Raw genomic sequence first — 20,114 nt, 5'->3', positions numbered from 1 at the left:
GAAAAGATGAGTATGTTGATATTAAAAATAATTAATTAAATAAATACCAAATTAATTAAAAATAATTAATTAAATAAATACGAAATTAATTAAAAATAATTAATTAAAAAATTTAATTATTAAAGCATGAGCCCAAGAGTCCAAGGCTCATCTTTTGATAATTAATTAGTACACCCCAAAGTCCAACCCTAAGGTTGAGTCCAATTTTATTTTCCATTGTCCATCACACCAATCACTTTCTATAAAGGACAATGCCTTGTAATGTGAGATAACTTATAATTGCTCAATAGTGCATGTCTAATGTGCTTTGATTATATCCGTTACATGTTTTTCTCTAGTAATTTATCAAATTTGTGCTTTATCATGTATAACTGGTCAAATAGGTTTTATATCTAATTTGTTTTAATTTTTTACTAATGTTATATTAATGTTCATGTGCAAGACTAAGAGAATGTTTCAAGACAATTAAAGGGTGAGGCACAAGACAATAAATTGGTGATTAACTCTATGTCGGTTACCAAAAAGAAATGAAGAAAGGAGAAGGCAAAGAAAAAGAAAAAGAAATGGCCAACCATTACCATTTCAATATGACATTAAGGCTTATCAATTCAGAGGGTTATGAGTATTGGCATTAACATATTAATAATGGGTTGATGAATGACCATTATTCAAGAAGAATATGAATGGAGGTTGGTTGCGGCACCAGCTTATATAATCTCCATTTGATTGTTTTCAAAATGGGCTCTTTCATAATTTTATATTTTTCTTTTTCTATTTAGTTTATGGAGAACTAATCTCCTAGCTAAGGCTAGGGGGGGAGCCTATATTACGAGTATGTAGTTTTATTATTTCTATTCTATTTCGGAGTTTTAATGTCAATTTTACATTGTGAATTTTCAATGGAATTTCTTATTTATTCTATTTTTGGATTGATGAATGTCGGTTATGATTCATAGGTTTAATCATGTTTTTCCTATAGTTTTGTTTCACATTCATGCTTTTAGTGAATTGAATAAATTAGTAGATTGGTACAATTTCAACGGAGTAATTTTTTAATATTTTGTTGCCATAGGTACGAATTATATTTGGGATTATTTCTATAAGAAATTGAATGGGCGTTTTGTTTTGAATATCTACAACAAAAATCACTTTTCAAGAAGTTTTATATGAGGAAAACTTAATTGCTATATTTTCCGGTTGAGATTACTTGTTGTTGGTATCTCAGTTGAGTTATAAAAAGGAATTGAAATAGTGAAATTGCATAGTTGTATGCGGGTGGAACCCTGATGCTTTAGTATTTTTAATTGTTGAACTTTTTCTTCTATAAGTTACATCTCATTCGATATTGTTCTTTGTTTCAGTTTTGATAATTTTGCATTCTTTTTCAACGCGCTTTGAGGAATACGACACTCGGACTTCAAGTTTATACTGCTACGCGACACCTGCACTTGGGTTTAGCAAGCAAATTTTTGGCGCCGTTGCTAAGGGTGCGATTTGGCGAGGAGCGCATAATTTTTCCCCACCCGGTACACTCTTTCCATTTATTTCTATTTTTTTGGTTGTTGTTTGCGTTTTAGTTTTATTTGTATTTTTATTTTATTCTTTCTTCTTTCTTAAATTTTCATGCGATATCTTGATCATCGAGGCAAATTTGCTAAGTGTCCAGAAACTAAAATTGAAACTTTGTTTGGAGATCTTTTTGATAATGATAGTGAGTCTATCAACATGGTTGACCGTGCAGTTATTGAAGGCGAGGGAAACCCTCCCCCCAGAACATTGAAAGACTATTTGCATCCAACTCGTGTTGCATCTCCTTCATACATTGTTTTTCCTGCTAATATGCCAAATTATGAACTTAAATATGGAATGGTTCATCTTTTTCCTATTGTTCATGGTTTAGAAAATGAAGATCCTTATGTGCATGTTAGGGAATATGAGGATGCTGTTTGTACTTTTTATAATATTGCACATGATCAATTGGATGGAGTGATATTAAATTTTTTTCTGTTCTATTTAAAAGACAAAGCAAAAAGTTGGTTGTATTTATTAAAGGTTGGGTCTATTCGTTTGTGGTCAGAAATGACTGATGAATTTTTTCAAAAAATTTTTCCGAATCATAAGACTACAGCTTTAAAGCAACAAATTTCCACTTTTTCTAAAAAAGAGAGTGAATCATTGTATCAAACATGGCAAAGATTTAAGAATATTTTGAATTTGTGCCCACATCATGGTTTTGAAGACTAGCGTCTTGCTAGTTTCATCTACGAGGGTCTCATCTCTCGAGATCGTCAATTTCTTAAGTCTATGTGTAATGGGGAATTTATGTCAAAATAACCTGATGATGCTTTAAAGTTCCTAGATCAAATTGCTAAAAAAACTCACCAATGGAAAGGTCTTAACCCACTTGAGAGCATTGATCACTCTAAACCTTCCACATCTTCTAGTAGTAAAGGAATTTATCAATTGAGGGAAGAAGATGAATTGACAGTAAATTATGATAATCTTGCCAAAGAGGTAGCTGCATTAAAATTTGGAAAATCTAATATACCTCAACAAGTTGATCAGTCTGATGTTGATCAAATTTGTGATGTTTGTTGTGAGATTGGTCACTCCACTAAAAATTATCAAATGTTGCAGGAAATGAAAGGAATTTATGAAGAACAATGTGTTGCCATTGGAAGCTATCAGAGGTTGTATACTCATTTTTCCGAGACATACAATCCGGCCACCAGAAATCATCCTAATTTACATTGGAGGAATGACTCGTACCCTCAGGTCAATGCTCCTAACCACCAATTTTCTACTCTTAATTCGTTTCAACGTAAACAATCATATGCAGATCCTATTCAAGAATTAGGTCAAAAGTTGATTCATTGTTTGGTCAACTTGTTGAGGAAAACAAAGAAATAAAGAGTCAACTTTAGAAATTAACTAACTCTATGTCGATTAATGAAAACGGAAGATTTCCTGCAAACACTCAAGCTAATCCTAAAGTGGTTAATTCAATTGATACTAAATTTGAGCATGCTAAGTCTATGATTACTCTTAGGAACGGTAAAATAATTGATACGACACCTTTACTTGAGGAGGTTGAGAAAACTAAAAGTAATGATAAACTTGACAAGCTCAAAGAATTTGAAAATTACAAGGAATATCATGTGCCTATACCTTTTCCGAAAGCTTTACAACCCTTAAAGAAAGCTATTTATTACTCTAATATTCTTGAGCTTTTTAAGCAAGTAAAGATAAATATTCCTTTGTTATATGCTATTAAGCAGGTTCCTGCTTATGCTAAATTTTTGAAAGACTTGTGTGCTTATAAAAGAAAGCATAACGTGAAGAAAACTGCGTTTTTAGCTGCCCATGTGAGTGCGGTATTGCAAAATAAAATTCCACCAAAATATAAAGATCCTGGAAGTCCTACTTTGTCTTGTGTCATTGGAAATAATTTTATTGATCGTGCTTTGCTTGACTTAGGCGCTAGTGTGAACTTACTGCCTTATTCAGTGTATTTGCAGCTAGGTCTTGGTGAATTAAAGCAAACATAGGTAAAATTGCAGTTGGCTGATCATTCTATTAAAACTCCGAGAGGGGTTATTGAGGATGTGTTAGTCCAAGTAGACAAATTTTACTATCCTGTTGATTTTATTGTTTTGGATATTGCACCTATTCTGGACTCTAAAAATCACTTTCCTGTAATTTTAGGACGTCTTTTCTTAGCTACATGTGATGCTAACATAAGTTGCAGGAGTTTGATAATGAAACTTTGTTTTGGAAATATGACAATGGAGGTTAACATTTTTAATGTTTTCAAGCAACCACATGGAGATGATGAATGTGAGGTTGTAAATTTCATTTCGACTGCAATGCATGGACAGTTTGAGAGGAGTCGAATTGAGGATGATTTAGAACTTTTTCTTTTGAATCATGATGCACAAAATGATACTAAAATAACTGAAATTGTTGATGTCTTTGATTCTTGTCAGGTACAAGAAGTGAATAGATGGAGACCTAAGTTTGAGGAGCTTCCACTGCTATCAAAAGTCAAACCATCTAGTGTGGAGGTGCCCAAATTATAGCTCAAGACGTTATCAATAGGTCTTAAGCATGCATTTTTAGGGCTAGATGACACTTTCCCTGTGGTAATATCTTCCGAACTCAACTATTTGCATGAAGGTAAGTTAATTAAGGTTTTGATTGCCCATAAATTTGCCATTGGATGGACTCTTGCTGATATAAAAGGAATTAGTCCTCTTGTATTCACACACAAAATATTTTTGGAAGATGGTACTAAACCATCTCGGGACCCATAACGTAGGTTGAATCCTAACATGAAAGAAGTTGTCAAAACAGAGGTTTTAAAATTGTGGGTTGTGGGTATCATTTACCCAATTTACGATAGTCAGTGGGTGAGTCCCACTCAAGTTGTTCCGAAAAAGTCTGGTCTAACTGTAGTTAAAAATGATAAAAATTAATTGGTTCCTACTAGAGTCATTTCTAGTTGGTGTATGTGTATTGACTATAGAAAACTTAATCTTGTGACTCGAAAGGATCATTTTCCTTTGCCTTTTATAGACCAGATTTTAGAGCGGGTGGCTGGGCATGCATTTTATTGCTTTTTGGATTATTATTCAGGTTATTATGAAATTGAAATTGCCATTGACGATCAAGATAAAACTACATTTACATGTCTTTTTGGTACTTTTGCTTTTCGTAGAATGTCGTTTGGATTGTGTAATGCTCTCACTACATTTCAAAGATGCATGCTTAGTATTTTTAGTGACATGGTGGAGCAATTTCTTGAAGTTTTTATGGATGATATATCTGTGTTTGGTGATTCTTTTGATGATTGTTTGAATAACTTGGAAATTTTTTTAACTCATTGCCAAGAAAAGAACCTTGTTTTGAATTGGGAAAAATGTCATTTTATGGTTTCACCTGGAATTGTTCTTGGCCACACTATTTCGTTTCATGGAATTGAGGTTGATAGATCTAAAATTGAATTGATTGCTAAATTGCCTATTCCAAAGACCATCAAAGATATTAGATCCTTTTTAGGTCATGTTGGCTTTTATAGGAGATTTATCAAGAATTTTAGTTCGATATCTAGACCATTATGTAATCTCTTATTAAAAGATTCTGCTTTTGAATGGACCGATGCATGTCAAATTACTTTTGATAAATTAATTGGCATGTTAACTTCTGCACCTATCATGCAACCACCTGATTGGACTTTGCCTTTTGAATCATGTGTGATGCGAGTGATTATGCAATTGGGGATGTGTTGGGGCAACGAAGGGATAAGAAACTGTATGTCATTTACTATGCAAGTAGAACTTTGAATGGTGCTCAAATGAATTATTCAACAACTGAAAAAAGAACTTCTTGTTGTAGTATTTGCTTTGGACAAATTTCGGGCTTATCTTGTTGGTTCTCCTATTATTGTTTATACTGACCATGTAGCCCTCAAATACCTTCTTACTAAGAAGGATGCAAAAGCTCATTTGATCAGATGGATTCTCTTACTCCAAGAATTTGACATCACAATCAAAGACAAAAAGGGGGTAGAGAATGTGGTGGCGGATCATTTGTCCAGATTGGCTTTTGATGATTATTCTGAACCAACACCCATTAATGATATTTTCCTGATGAGCAATTATTTTCTCTTTCGGAATTACCTTGGTTTGCTAACATAGTTAATTTTCTTGCTATAAGTGAAATTCCGATTCATTGGAATGTGCAGGATAAAAAGAAGTTTCTAATGGATGTACGTAATTTCGTTTGGGATGATCCATATCTATTTAAATATTGCCCTGATCAAATAATTAGGAGATGTGTGCCTGATCATGAAATCAATGCCATAATTTCTTTTTGTCACAATGAGGCATGTGGTGGTCATTTTTCTGTTAAAAAGACTGCTACAAAAATTTTGCAATGAGGATTTTATTGGTCTACTCTTTTCAAAGATACTAATGCTTTCTGTTGAACTTGTGATTGTTGTCAAAAGTTGGGTGCCATAACTCGTAGAAATATGATGCCTAAGAATCCAATTTTAGTCATTGAGCCGTTTGATTGTTGGGGTATTGATTTTATGGGTCCGTTTCCTGTTTCTTTCGGATATCTATATATTTTAGTAGGTGTTGACTATGTTTCAAAATGGGTCGAGGCCGTTCCATGTCGAAAAAATGATCACACAACTGTTTTGCGTTTTTTAAAAGAAATTTTTTTTTCCTGATTTGGAACATCTCGAGCTATTATTAGTGATGGGGGTAAACATTTTTGTAATAAACCATTTGAAGCTTTGATGAAAAAATATGGTATTACTCACAAAGTGGCTGCCTCTTATCACCCCCAAACAAGTGGCCAAGTTGAGCTTGCCAATCGGGAGATAAAACAAATTTTAGAAAAAACAGTTAGCCCAAATCGCAAAGATTGGTCTATCCGACTAACCGATGCATTACAGGCTTATCGTACAGCTTTTAAAACCCCGCTTGGTATGTCTCCCTATAGACTAGTTTATGGGAACCCTTGTCACTTGCATGTGGAACTGGAACACAAAGCCTATTGGGCTATTAAGATGTTCAATTTTAACTTGGATGCTGTGGTTTGAATAGAAAACTTCAATTGAATGAATTGGCAGAAATTAGGAATGAGGCTTATGAAAGTTCTAAAATTTACAAGGAACGAATGAAAGTTTTCCATGATAGAAATATTTTGAGAAAAACTTTTAAGCCCTTGCAGAAAGTACTCTTGTACAATTCAAGATCGCATTTGTTTCCTGGTAAACTTCGTTCTAGATGGATAGGTCCTTATGTGCTGAAAAAAGTTTTTCCTTTTGGAGCTGTGGAGGTCGAGGATCCAACGAATGGTAATGTATTTAAAGTTAATGGTCAACATCTTAAGCCCTTTTTGGAAAGTATTGCCTTGCAGGATGAGACCATTTGTTTGGAGGATCCTATTTATCAGGAATGATTTCTTTACTCTAGCCCATATTCTCTTTAACGAAAAGCCCACGGTACTGTTCACTTGAATGAAAAACCACATTTTTACACTAAAAAGTCAAACCTGGTACTATTCACTTTACCCTTTATTTTGTCTTTATCATTAAAACTCAAAGTTTTCAAGCCCTTTTCATTAGTTTTCCTTTTATTTTTTTTTGTTTCATTTGTTTTGTTTCTTTTTCAGTTTATCAACATGTCGTCGACAAGTTGTTGGAAGAATTTCGAAGCCTTCTTAGACATTCAGGTGTATTCTTTCCTGAATCTTTTTCTCAATTTAAATTGCGTGTCTTTCTTGCTTATTATTCTTATGAATATTAACATTGAGGACAATGTCAGTTTTAAGTTGGGGGGAGTAGAAGTATATTTTACTTGCTTTTGACGACATGTCGAGTTGTTTTTCATTTCATTTTTATTTTATGTAATTTTCATCCCTTTTATTTAAAAAGAAAAAAGTCCAATAAAAAAATTGTATTTCATACATGGTAATTAAGGAAATAGTGAGCATGTTTTAATAGTGATGCTTAATTCTCTTATTAGTTCTCTACCTTTTCGATTATTCTTGGAAAAGCAATGCACATAGCGATTTTGATGTGAAACTAATGCATGATTTAAAGATTAATATGTGAATCTAGTGATCTTGTGTAGCCTTGTGAGTTTTTGAGCCTATATGATTGAAACATTATACATCAATCACTTTTTATTCTTGTGCGTATGATCTTGCAATCACATGTATCCCTACAACTTGCTTTAAACCTATCGAACATATTTCAATTCATGTGATAACTTGAAAATGAATAAGGCATTTAGGATATCCACCATGGCCAAACAAGCCAGTGTCCCTGATACATTATCCCTTGGATAACCATTTGAGCCTAAATAAGCATGTTTTTTTCATGACCCATGTTCTCCTTACCCATAAAGCTTAAAAACTATATCTTACCTCAATCTAGAGAAGTTTGTAGAGCGCAAAAGTCTTCAAATGAAAGAAGTATATGTGTTTGGTATCTAATCTGGCTCTTGTTTATACTATTTTTTTCACCAAAAAAAAAAATCTTGCTGAAATGAAGTCTGAGACCCAACACAATGCAATTTGGTCTCTAATAGTGAAAAGTGTTATTATGTTCAAGATATTGGTGGAGCCACCGAGGATTCAAGTGACTTTGCAGTCAATTATTTTCATCATGTGTTCTACTAATTTTCATAGGCTCTTTGTTTTCCCATTCCTTTTTCTTCTTTTTAACCTTAACCACAAGCCCCATTACAACCTTAATAAAGACCTTTGATTCAAGTAGTCACATGATATTGATAGCGAGTAGGTGGACAAGCAAGCATATGGTGGCATGTTTTTATGAGATCACTTGAGTGAGACACATTAACACAGAAATATTAAGTGCATGAGTGTAAATCCTACGAGAGACTCACTCGTTTTCATATTGAGATTTAAAGAAGCTTAGGATCACATTGTTATGGCTCTTTCACACACAACACTCCAAGGATATTTGAGAAATTATTGCTAATATTAGAATATTGTGGATTCGCTTGCTTTATGCTTATTAAGGTTCTCGATTATTATGTACACTTGAATAAAATGCTTTGAGGGTTATGTAGGGGAAACTGATTTTTTCCATGTGACTTTTTGTTTTTGGTTTGGTGATAGAGCATGTTTTCAGTAGCTTGAATTGCTAGAGACTAGCAATAAGCTAGTTGGGGGGTGTGATAATTGCTCAAAAGTGCATGTCTAATGCGCTTTGATTATATCCGCTACATGTTTTTCTCTAGTAATTTATCAAATTTGTGCTTTATCATGTATAACTGGTCAAATAGGTTTTATGTCTAATTTGTTTTAATTTTGTTACTGATGTTATATTAATGTTCACGTGCAAGACTAAGAGAATGTTGCAAGGCAATTAAAGGATGAGGCACAAGACAATAAATTGGTGATTAACTCTATGTCGGTTACCGAAAAGAAATGAAGAAATGAGAAGGCAAAGAAAAAGAAAAAGAAACGGCCAGCCATTACCATTTCAATGGCATTAAGGCTTATCAATGACCATTATTTAGAGGGTTATGAGGATTGGCATTAACATATTAATAATGGGTTGATGAATGACCATTATTCAAGAAGAATATGAATGGAGGTTGGCTGCGGCACCAGCTTATATAATCTCCATTTAATTGTTTTCAAAAGGGGCTCTTTCATAATTTTAGATTTTTATTTTTCTATTTAGTTTATGGAGAACTAATCTCCCTAGCTAAGGCTAAGGGGGGGGGGAACTTATATTACGAGTATGTAACTTTATTATTTCGATTCTATTTCGGAGTTTTAATGTCAATTTTACATTATGGATTTTCAACGGAATTTCTTATTTATTCTATTTTCGGATTGATGAATGTTGGTTATGATTCATAGGTTTAATCATGTTTTTCCTATAGTTTTGTTTCACATTCATGCTTTTAGTGAATTGAATAAATTAGTCGATTGGTACGATTTCGACAGAGTAATTTTTTAATATTTTGTTGCCGTAGGTACAAATTATATTTGGGATTATTTCTATAAGAAATTGAATGAGCATTTTGTTTTGAATATCTACAACGAAAATCACTTTTCAAGAAGTTTTATATGAGGAAAACTTAATTGCTATATTTTCCGGTTGAGATTACTTGTTGTTGGTATCTCAGTTGAGTTATAAAAAGGAATCAAAATAGTGAAATTGCATAGTTGTATGCAGGTGGAACCCTGATGATGCTTTAGTATTTTTAATTGTTGAACTTTTTCTTCTATAAGTTACATCTCATTCGATATTGTTCTTGGTTTCAGTTTTGATAATTCTGCATTCTTTTTCAACGCTCTTTGAGGAATATGACACTCGGACTTCGAGTTTATACTGCTATGCGACACCTGCACTTGGGTTTAGCAAGCAATAACCTTTTGGCAGTGACCAATGTGGGATAATGAAATTTCTACTCAAAATTTACAACATATCTTCAATAGAAGATCATAATATAAGATAATAATTTGTTTAAAATGAGTTCATTGTCACATGACACTTCAGTCTAATTCTACACTGTCATGGCACCTCACATGACCTTATACATACGTAGAATGAGTTCACCGTCATATGGAACCTCACATACCCAAAATATGCTACACTTACCATTTTTTTATATCACATTTGTACCACCTCTCTAATAGAGATAGGGTTCACCAACACATGTGGTCTCATTTCTATTAGAGAGATGATACAAATGGGGTATGAAAAATGTGGTAAGTATAGCATTTTTTCTATGTATAAGGTCATGTGGAGAAAAAAAAATGATATTGCATTATTGAATCAGAATGTCACGACGACAATAAATTTATTTTATGTAAGTCATTCTCCTAAAATGGGGTCTCAAAAGGAATCTTAGAGTTCCTAAAAAAAGATTTACCGGGATAGAAGTGTTTATTGTTTATATATAACTGTGTCATTAAAAGCTATGCACTTAAAAAAATATGTAATGGAGAGAATGTAATTTAAAGTTATATTTCTCATACTCATATTCTATATAATTATGACAAAGATTGCAAATCTGACATTGACAATCTGCAAGATCAGAACATATACCTCTCGTTCGGAAGAATGATTGGTTATTCGCTAAACACAATCAAATGATGGTTATTATATGAAAGTTTTACTTGGGTGTCAATTAATAAAATATATTGTTGTAATAATGCAATGAGTCCTCAAACTTGAGACATCACAATTATTTTATAGATACGTTTTTGATCATTTGATTATGCATCATGACCCTAGAGTTTGTTCTGTGCACTATTAGTGTCATTGATATATTCATAGATGAAAGTGAATGTACAATAAAGAATTTCTACCTTTAGTAATATAGGAAAATACTCTAAAATATGATTCGAGAATCTCAGCTCATAGTATAAAATAGGATGATAATTTTTACACACTTCTTGTTATCTTCCACACACCTTTTTCAAAATTTTAATATTTGTCTGCTCTTATTCAAGGCCCACCTCTAAGATAAAACAAAAAGGATAAAAGAGAAAACAAATATAAAAAAAAAATCATGATGTCTTACCAAGCGCCACTCATGGCTTGCGGAAAGCGCTAAGGAAGGAAGAATTGCATGAAGGTTTTAGTTTATAATCAATTAGTAAGAGTTCTAATTCTTCACTACCTTTCTAACTATCACCTTGGATCGCACATTGATAAGCTTAAGTTTTGGGAAAGCAAAAAAAGATTAAGTTAAATTAATTTAAAATAATTAAAGCCTAAACTCAATTAAGATTGATTAAGTTTGTTAAGTAATTACATAGTTCTTCATTTGTAAGTGAGAGGTCTTAGGTTCAATTGTCGCCAAAAGCGAATTTAAACCACATTATTGCTAGCCCATTGTGAGGATAAGTCACCCCATTCTCCTTAGTGTAGATAATATCGTTTGTTAAAAAAAAAAAGTAATTACAGGGTTAATTACACATACACCCCCCCTGAGGTTTTTCTGTATTCACAAAACCTACTCGCACATCACAACATCCTTTGACATTTTAAAATCATTTCACAAAACCCTCATTTTACGGTTCTGTTGGTTTTATGCTGACATCAATATAAAATAATCTTAAAATGGCAAAATTAATATTTTTGTAGCCAAATACCCCCACTTCACCAATCTCTTATATTGAATAGACTAGTCTGTTTCACTCTGTACTCTTTTCTTTGATCTGCCTCTAGAGTTAATCACCCAATATTGAATTTGAATGGTGAGCAAGCTTCAAGCATTAAAGTAATATAAAACCAAAATAAAACTTGGCATGTCTGATTTAAAAACAATCCAACATTTTCATAACATATTGCAACAATTCAAAATAAAACTTAACATGACAGATATAGGAAAATGTAAAACCAAACATAATATTTCCCATATTATACCCAAAATCCAAACCAAAAGCCAAAACCCAGCTATAGCAACTTGTTCAAAATGATTAATTGCCAACAACTTGATTTGTTGCAATGGCTTGACTTTTAATCTCTTGACATGGTTCTAGAGACCAACATTCCTTCAATTTGGAACCAACCTTCATTTTGGATTGTGAAACCGAACTTTAATCTGGAGAATCACCAGGAGCCACTTCACAAGGATATTCTTGATGGGGTTGCTAATTCTTTTTTTAATCTGGAGCAAAAATTGATAAAAGTTTACTTTTCAAAACAAACAAGCATAAAGGGAAAAATACGCTTGTGTTTTCAGGTCTTCGTTCCCCAATATGTGTTTTCACACCGCAGACTGTGTTCCCACAAATGAGTTGTTTTTTGCAGTGAAAAAAATATCATTAGGGCTTTTTTATATGATAGCAATCGTCTAACCAAAACTTGTAGCCAAACACTATTTTGACGCATTAAGATTTTTTTTGTATTTTCACTTCTTCTGGTAGGATTGTTAGGGTTTTTTTAAGTCATGAAGGGAGGTTTGTGAAATGATTTTAATACATCAGGATGTTTGTGATATGTTGAAAGCCTGAAGGGGTTTTATGAAACCACAAAAATCTCAGGGGGTGTATGTGATAACCCGTCCCGATTTAACGTGTCATATGTATACAGTGTGTTAAATACCCTGAATCTTTATACAATTGTTTAAGGTTTGGACGGCTATTTTATATGTTGAATGATTAAAGGCTAAGGAATGGATCACACGTCCGATTCCATTTCCATTTCCTTTCCGTGAAGTGCTCCACTCGTGAAGTGCTCCACTGCCTCCCTCAATAATACCTTCACTCATCGTCATTCCCTCACACGAACCTGAAACTCTCTCTCTCTATCCCTCGACAGTCTCTCTCACTCTCTCTAACTCTCCCTCTCGAACCGTAAGCAACACACACACAAAAACTCAATCAAACTTGCACGAACGTTGGATCTAAGACCACCATCGTGATCCTGAGAACTTCACGAACACGGGGATACCAAATTCAGGTGAGTTTCGTTTCGAAAAACTCTAGTTTCAAAGGTCCCGTGTTTATGTACTGTTCATAAACTTTATTATGGCTATGTTTTAGGCTAAACAAAGATCACAGTGAGTCTTAGAAGGTCCCAAGGATGCTCGGAGTGTAACGTTGGGAAGTTTTGGACGTAAGAACACGGAGATCGACAAGTTCAAAGTTTGACCGGAGCTTTCGAGGATTTTTCCAGTGAATACCCGGCGAGTTAAGGGTCGAGGTAGGTATTAATGTGTTCGTCTCGTCAATATCTTCATTTTGATATAAAGTACGTTGAAAATGGTGAAGAAATGAAGAAGTTATGACGTTTTGAAAAATACCCAGTTTCCGGCGACCTCCGAGGCTTTCGAGGAAGTTTCCGGCCAAACCACGGGGAGATAGGTGTTTTTTGAGGTACCATTCTCTTTGTCTCTTCAAGGGCTACAACTTTAGTTTTTGAATCACTTGATTTAGTTGAGAAATGACAAAGTTATGGCAATTTGAAAAACTGCCCAGAAACCGGCGAACCAGTCCGACGAGACGAGGAAGAAGACGCGCGTGGGGGCGCGTAGGTCCGACCTTCCTCTGGCGCGTGGCCCAAAAATTATTCTAAAAATTTCTACGTGTTCATGACGTCGTGTAGATCACCGTGGTATATTCACATACCCAAATTGAGCAACTTATGAGAAGTTATTGACGTATGTTTGTGTATGTGCATATTAAATAATGTTTTATAATTATTTTTGTATAGGTGAAAATTATACGGACGAAGAACGTAACCAAAATAGGCGAGGGGGTTACGAACCGGCTACTTATCAGTGAGTGGGCAGTTATTTTTCAGTATATATATAAGTATACTTGACGTGTTTCCTAGAAAACGTATTTTAAATATAAATACGAATTAAATAACTTGTCAAATATGCATTATATTTTGATATGTGCATTACCATAATTATACATATTGTTGCATGGTGCTGAGGAGGCCCAGGTACGTTACATGTGACATATTATGTTGAAAATGAATGAAATACTATGGAAATACGATTAAGATACGTTTGAATATTATTGAAATACAATTGACATACGTATAAAAATATGTATAATATACATTTGAAATACGTACGATATGCATTTGATATATGTATAATATACAATTGAAATACGCATGAAACGTGATTGAGATATGTATGAAATATGATTGAGATATGTATGAAATGTGATTGAGATATATTTGAGATATGTTTGAGATATAATTGTGACATGATTCGAGATATAATTGTGATACGTTTGAGATACTATCCTGATAACGATCATGAGATATAGTTGAGATATGTTGAGTTATATGATTGAGATGTGATAGAAAGCTCATTTACTTGCACACGTATATAAGTGCTCCCGCCAAGAGAGAGGCATAGCCTTCACGTGTATGTTCACCTCCCACACCGCATGCTCGCCTTGGATCCAAGTAGGTGTATAGCCTGTCGTATAGACCACTTATGTGGGTTCGACTTGTAGGTGACCTGCGATTTATCGCACAGCTTCACGTGATTGTAGCACTAGAGCATATTATGATATATACAGTGATGAGATGCAGACCACGTGAGGTGGTACTGAATGTGTACAAGATATACAGATTTATACATGATATGATGAGATGATTATGAGCTATATAGGCAGCCGAGGGCTGAGTTAATTATGATAAGTTGATTATGATGAAAGAATACGAATTATGTTGATAGCTGAGCGTTGAATTGGCTTTTATGTTATTCTATCATATTCACTTAGAAATGTTGAGCATTCTATTATGATACTTGGCATGGCATACGTTCATATTATTCAGCATGATTTGATATATATATATTATGTATATGAATATATGCTTTATTACTAGGAAACTTATACTTGTTTTACAGCGAGGGGTTAGTATATTCAAAAGAGAAAAGAAGGTTTCGAATAAGTTCGTTTTGCTGACCCACTCAACTTTGTTTTGCGCCCCTCCAGGTTTTAGATAACGTTCATCAGTGAATCTCGAGGTGTCCAGCTGAAAGTTCTGACAAATCACCACTCATGTAGGATCATCGTCGAGTGTTGTTAAATACGTACATTTTATGTTTGACTGCACTTAGACTTTATGCTCTGGTTATGTAATCACACTTAAACTCAAATTAGAACCTATCGTATTTGGTTTTAATTTATTCGTATTTTCCTTATAATATAACGCTTCCGCACAGCGCACATGGCTACGTCACGTTCACGTGACGGCCAGCATTCCTTGACTACGGTCGGGGCGTGTCAGTGTATGTGCAATTAATCCATTAATTACACAAGAATAAGATGCTAGAATGGGCCTTAAATTGTTTGTGACTAGGGATAGGTTTTTCACCAACACTGAAAATCAAACCGAAATTTCAGTTCAGTTTTCTTCAGTTATTTTTTTGTTTTAGTTCGGTTTTTTTTTTTTTATCTTTTTTATTTGTAAATCAAGTTCATAAAAAATTTTGCTGCAAACGTAGAATTTTGAGCATCATTACAATTGGTCAAATCCCAATACCACATAAGGCCATCTCTAACCGAAGGCTGGCCAGAGGGCTCGTTTTAGCCCTCTGGCCCTCCAAGATATTAATATTTTAATGAACAGTACATTACCATATTGCCTCCATCTCCAACCGAGGGTCAAAGGGCCATAGGGCTTGTTTTAGCTCTGTCACAAAAAACTATCTCCAACCGAGAGCCAAAAGGCCAAAGGGCCAAACATAATTTATTATTTAAATTTAAAAACTATAACAACTTAAATTTAAAAACTACAACAACTTAAATTTAAAAACGACAACATCTTTGGGCCAAAAGAAGCATGAAGTAGGCGTTTAAATTTTATGTTGTTAAATGTTTTTAAAAATGTTGTTTAAGTTTCATGTTGCTAAATGTTTTTTATATGTTGTATAATTTTTATGTTGGTTAATGTTGTTTCATATACTTTAATTTAATGTTGTATAATTGCTTAGGAAGTTATAGGAAAAAAATAGAATTTAAAAAAAAATATGAAACAAATTTTCTAAAGTAGAAGTTATAGGAAAAAAAATAGAATTTAAAAATAGAAGTTATAGGAAGTTACAGAAAAAAAAATTTGTAAAAAATAAAAATAAAATAAAAAATAAAAAAAATAAAAAATAACGGCTAGCTGACATCAACTAGCCGTTGTATGTGAAATTTTGGCCTACCATTCTTATCCAATATAACCAATAGGAATAAGTACAATGTTGTCGGATATAACCAACATGAATGGTGAAAAATCTGGCCCGACCAGGGGCTGGCTAGCTGTCTCATTTGGGCCAATCGGTTGGCCCTTTTTTGTCCAGTGGGGCCCACGAGCCCTTTGGCCTAGCCCTCGGTTAGAGACAATTTTCAAGCTATTTTCGACCCTCTGGCCCTCTGAACCCTTTGGTTGGAGATAGTCTATCATATCTAAAAAGAACTTACCATTTTGTAGAAATGATGGCCCACAAAACCAATTATTTTTAAAACAATTAGGGAAAATGAAAATTTGAAATTCACACAGAAGCGGAGTAGATATGGTGGCTGTGGAGAGAGTTGCAGAGGTGAATAGACGAGAAATTGGGTTTGGAAAAAAGGCTGAGATGATGGAGGAAAGGGATGTGCCAAGAGCTAAGAGATTGGGACAGAGAGGGAGATAGAGTCAAGGAGGAGGAAAATCAAGGATACTCATAAATAGTTTACTTATTCAATAATGGCAACACAAAATCTGTTGTCAAGATTGCTTGAAGTAAACACTCTTTCTTAACACATTGAAGAAACAGAAATCAATTCACAAATCTTGCGAAGAAGATGAAAAGTTTTAGAAGAAAAGCTATGAATCTCAAAGAATTTTTATTCCTCTCTCTACAATTCTGTTTTCACCATTACAAAATACATGGAGAGAAAAACCCTTTTAACCCCTTCTAATACAATGACTTAGAGAGGAAGCTACCAATCACATGTGCACAACACATGACATTTGCAATTCTATCTAATACCATGTGCACATCACATGTCATTTACAGTCATATCCAATACCCCCCCATCAATCTTAAGATTGAAACAATGCCTCAGGAAATCAGGTCTATGCGAGCCCTTTATGAGTACATCTACGATTTGATCTTTAGTACACGAATACTGAACTGACAAATATCTTTTTTGCACCCTTTCACGAACAAAATGAAAGTCAGTTTCTAAGTGTTTGATCCTAGAATGCTGGACAGAATTCATGCTAAGAGCAATCGCAGATTGATTGTCACAATAAAGGATTGGAGGTGAATACGTAAACACATGTAAATCTTTAAGAAGTAACCTGATCCAAGCAATATATGCGATTGTATGAGCCAATGCACGATATTCAGCCTCTGTTGAACTCCTAGAAACTGAAGACTGCTTATTTGATTGCCAAGAGATTGGATTGTCCCCTCCCCCAAAAAAAAAAACCACATAACCAGTGATAAAACGCCTAGTGTTTAAATCAGCAGCCCAATCAGAATCACTATAGGCATTCAAATGTAAAGATCCACCAAAAATGTATGTCAATCCATAGTAAACTGTACCTTGCAAATATCGCAAGATTCTTTTAACCATGGCAAGATGGACATCAGTTGGAGCACTCATGCTTTGGCACATTATATTAACTGCAAAAGTGATATCTGGATGAGTAAAAGTGAGATACTATAAACCTCTTGCCAAGCTTCGATACAGTATAGGGTTAGACAACAAGGAACCATCACTGGTTAGAACCTGGTTATGGGGTTTACAAGGTGTTGAACAGCTTTTACAATCATCCATACCAACCTTATGAATATGATCTTTAGCATATTTCCCTTGGTTGATAAACAAATATCCATTAATCTGAACACCAGAAAAATAAGCTAACTTTCCCATATCCTTCAAATCAAATGCCTCACTAAGATTAGTAATCACAGATTGCACCAACTCAGAATTTGATCCTGTGATTATGATGTCATCAACATATAGAAGTAAAATGATAACATGACTACCATTTGTCTTCACAAATAAACTGGAATCCAATAGAGAAGCTTGAAAACCAATAGCTTGGAGATAACCAGGAGCTTGTTTTAGACCATACAATGATTTCACAAGTTTACAAACATGTGTAGAGAACTTAGAATCAACAAACCCCTGAGGTTGTTTCATATAGACCTCTTCTTGTAATTCCCCATGTAAAAAATATTTTAACATCTAATTGTCTAAGATCCCATTTGTCTGTGACAACTAATGCTAAAATTAATCTCACTGTAGTGTGTCGAACCATAGGACTAAAAATCTTGGTATAATCAAGGCCTTGTTCTTGGTTAACCCCTATGCTACCAACCAGGCCTTAAATATAGAAATAGAGCCATCACTATTTCTCTTAAGTTTGTACTCCCATTTACTCCCTATAACATTCTTATCTCCATAATTAGGGACTAGAATCCAAGTACCTTGAGATTGAAAAGCATCAAACTCCTCTTGCATTGCCAACTGTCATTGGGGAATTTGTGAAGCTTGTTTAAAGCTTGATGGCTCCGAAGCATCTTTAATATCAGCAAGGAACGTAAAACCCCCCTTAAAAATGAGCATCATCTTCAAGATTTAATGAGTGAACTTCAGGAAATAAAGCAATGAGAGCAGAATAATCCTTTCGAGTAATAGTGCCTATTCTCAGTCGAGTTTGAATGCCTTGTGAAGAAACTAAACTTATAACTGAACTTAGTTGGAGGACATGCAACAGGGAATTGGGGTCGGAAAGAGTAGCATTTGTTCTGGAGTCAAAATCATGACTAGCAGGTGAAGATGTACTTGTACTAGGAATAGATGCAAACTGGTGTTGATTAGCTAAAGAACTTGAAGACAAACTGTGAGAAGCATTAGTATTAGTAAACACCTCATAGCTTTCTGTAGAATTTGGTAAGTGCACCACCACAGGTTTAATAAGAACAGAAGAAGATGATGGAACTAAATTGGGAGAACTAACCATATCCACATAAGGAAAAGAACTCTCATCATGCAAAACATGTCGAGAAATGAGAATCTTTCCTGTTAACAAATTGTAGCACAGAGAACCTTTATATCCATGTGAATACCCCCAAAAAATACATTGGACAGATCGAGATTGCAATTTGTTAACATTATAAGGTCGAAGATAAGGATATATGGATGAACCAAAGACCTTTAAAGTAGACAGTACAAGTTTCTTGCCATACAATTGTTCTAATGGATAAGTCATTTGCAAAACTCTACAAGGCATTCTATTAATAAAAAATGCAGCATAAGCAACTGCATAATACCAAAACTTGTGTGGCAATTTAGCTACTAACAGAAGAGTAATAGGTATTTCAAGCAAATGGCAATACTTTCTCTCAGCCATGCCATTTTGCTAAGGAGTGTACAAACAAGAAACATAATGCAATATTACATTCTTCTCCAAATAATCCTTAAATGAAGCATTCAAAAACTCCCCACCACCATCAGATTGAAACACCTTGATCTTAGCATTAAATTGGTTTTCAACATATGCACAAAATTTAACAAAAGCATCGAAAACATCTAATTTATTGATTAGAGGAAAAATCCATACAAACCTAGTGGCTTCATCTAGAAAAGAAACATAGTATCGATAACTTCTCATAGAAAGAACCAGAGAAGGTCCCCAAACATCACTATGTATCTTATAAAATGGGATATCTATCCTATTAATCCTTTTTGAAAAAAGGTAATATACTCATCTTTCCACAGATACAATGTGAACAAACTTGAACATGTTCATCTGGACTACAAACTATATCAAAATCTTAAAGCATAGCAACAAATATCTCATTTGATGGATGACCCAAACGTTAATGCCACAAAGACTTTTTCATAGTATGTCCCAAAAAAGTAGAAGAAATAGCACATGAACTGAACAATGTAGGAAACATATGTACGGGAATTCTGAATAACTCTTCTTTGCTACTCTTTCCGTGGTGGAGGATTGCCCTTGTTGCCTTGTCCTACACAAAGAATTGAACATCATCACAAATGAACCAGCTATGATTATCCTTGCAAAGCTGTTTAACTGATAAAAGATTGACAGTAAGCATTGGCACATGTAAAATATTTTT

The 20,114-nt window shown here is 34.1% G+C and overlaps 1 long non-coding RNA gene and 1 pseudogene across 1 annotated transcript; both read left to right on the top strand.

Moving 5' to 3' along the window:
* The first annotated feature begins 2,939 nt into the window (after positions 1–2,939).
* LOC126595387 (uncharacterized) lies at positions 2,940–6,972 on the top strand (annotated as a pseudogene).
* Positions 6,973–12,590: 5,618 nt separating this feature from the next.
* On the top strand, positions 12,591–15,190 carry LOC126595810 (uncharacterized). The gene is made up of 4 exons (XR_007613699.1): positions 12,591–12,970; positions 13,054–13,217; positions 13,724–13,790; positions 14,974–15,190. It is a non-coding gene; the product is annotated as an uncharacterized LOC126595810 (long non-coding RNA).
* The last annotated feature ends 4,924 nt before the right edge of the window (positions 15,191–20,114 follow it).

The sequence above is a fragment of the Malus sylvestris genome, chromosome 13 (genome assembly GCF_916048215.2).
Source record: "Malus sylvestris chromosome 13, drMalSylv7.2, whole genome shotgun sequence".
Classification (NCBI taxonomy): domain Eukaryota; kingdom Viridiplantae; phylum Streptophyta; class Magnoliopsida; order Rosales; family Rosaceae; genus Malus; species Malus sylvestris.
This window is presented reverse-complemented; position numbering and strand designations above follow the sequence as displayed.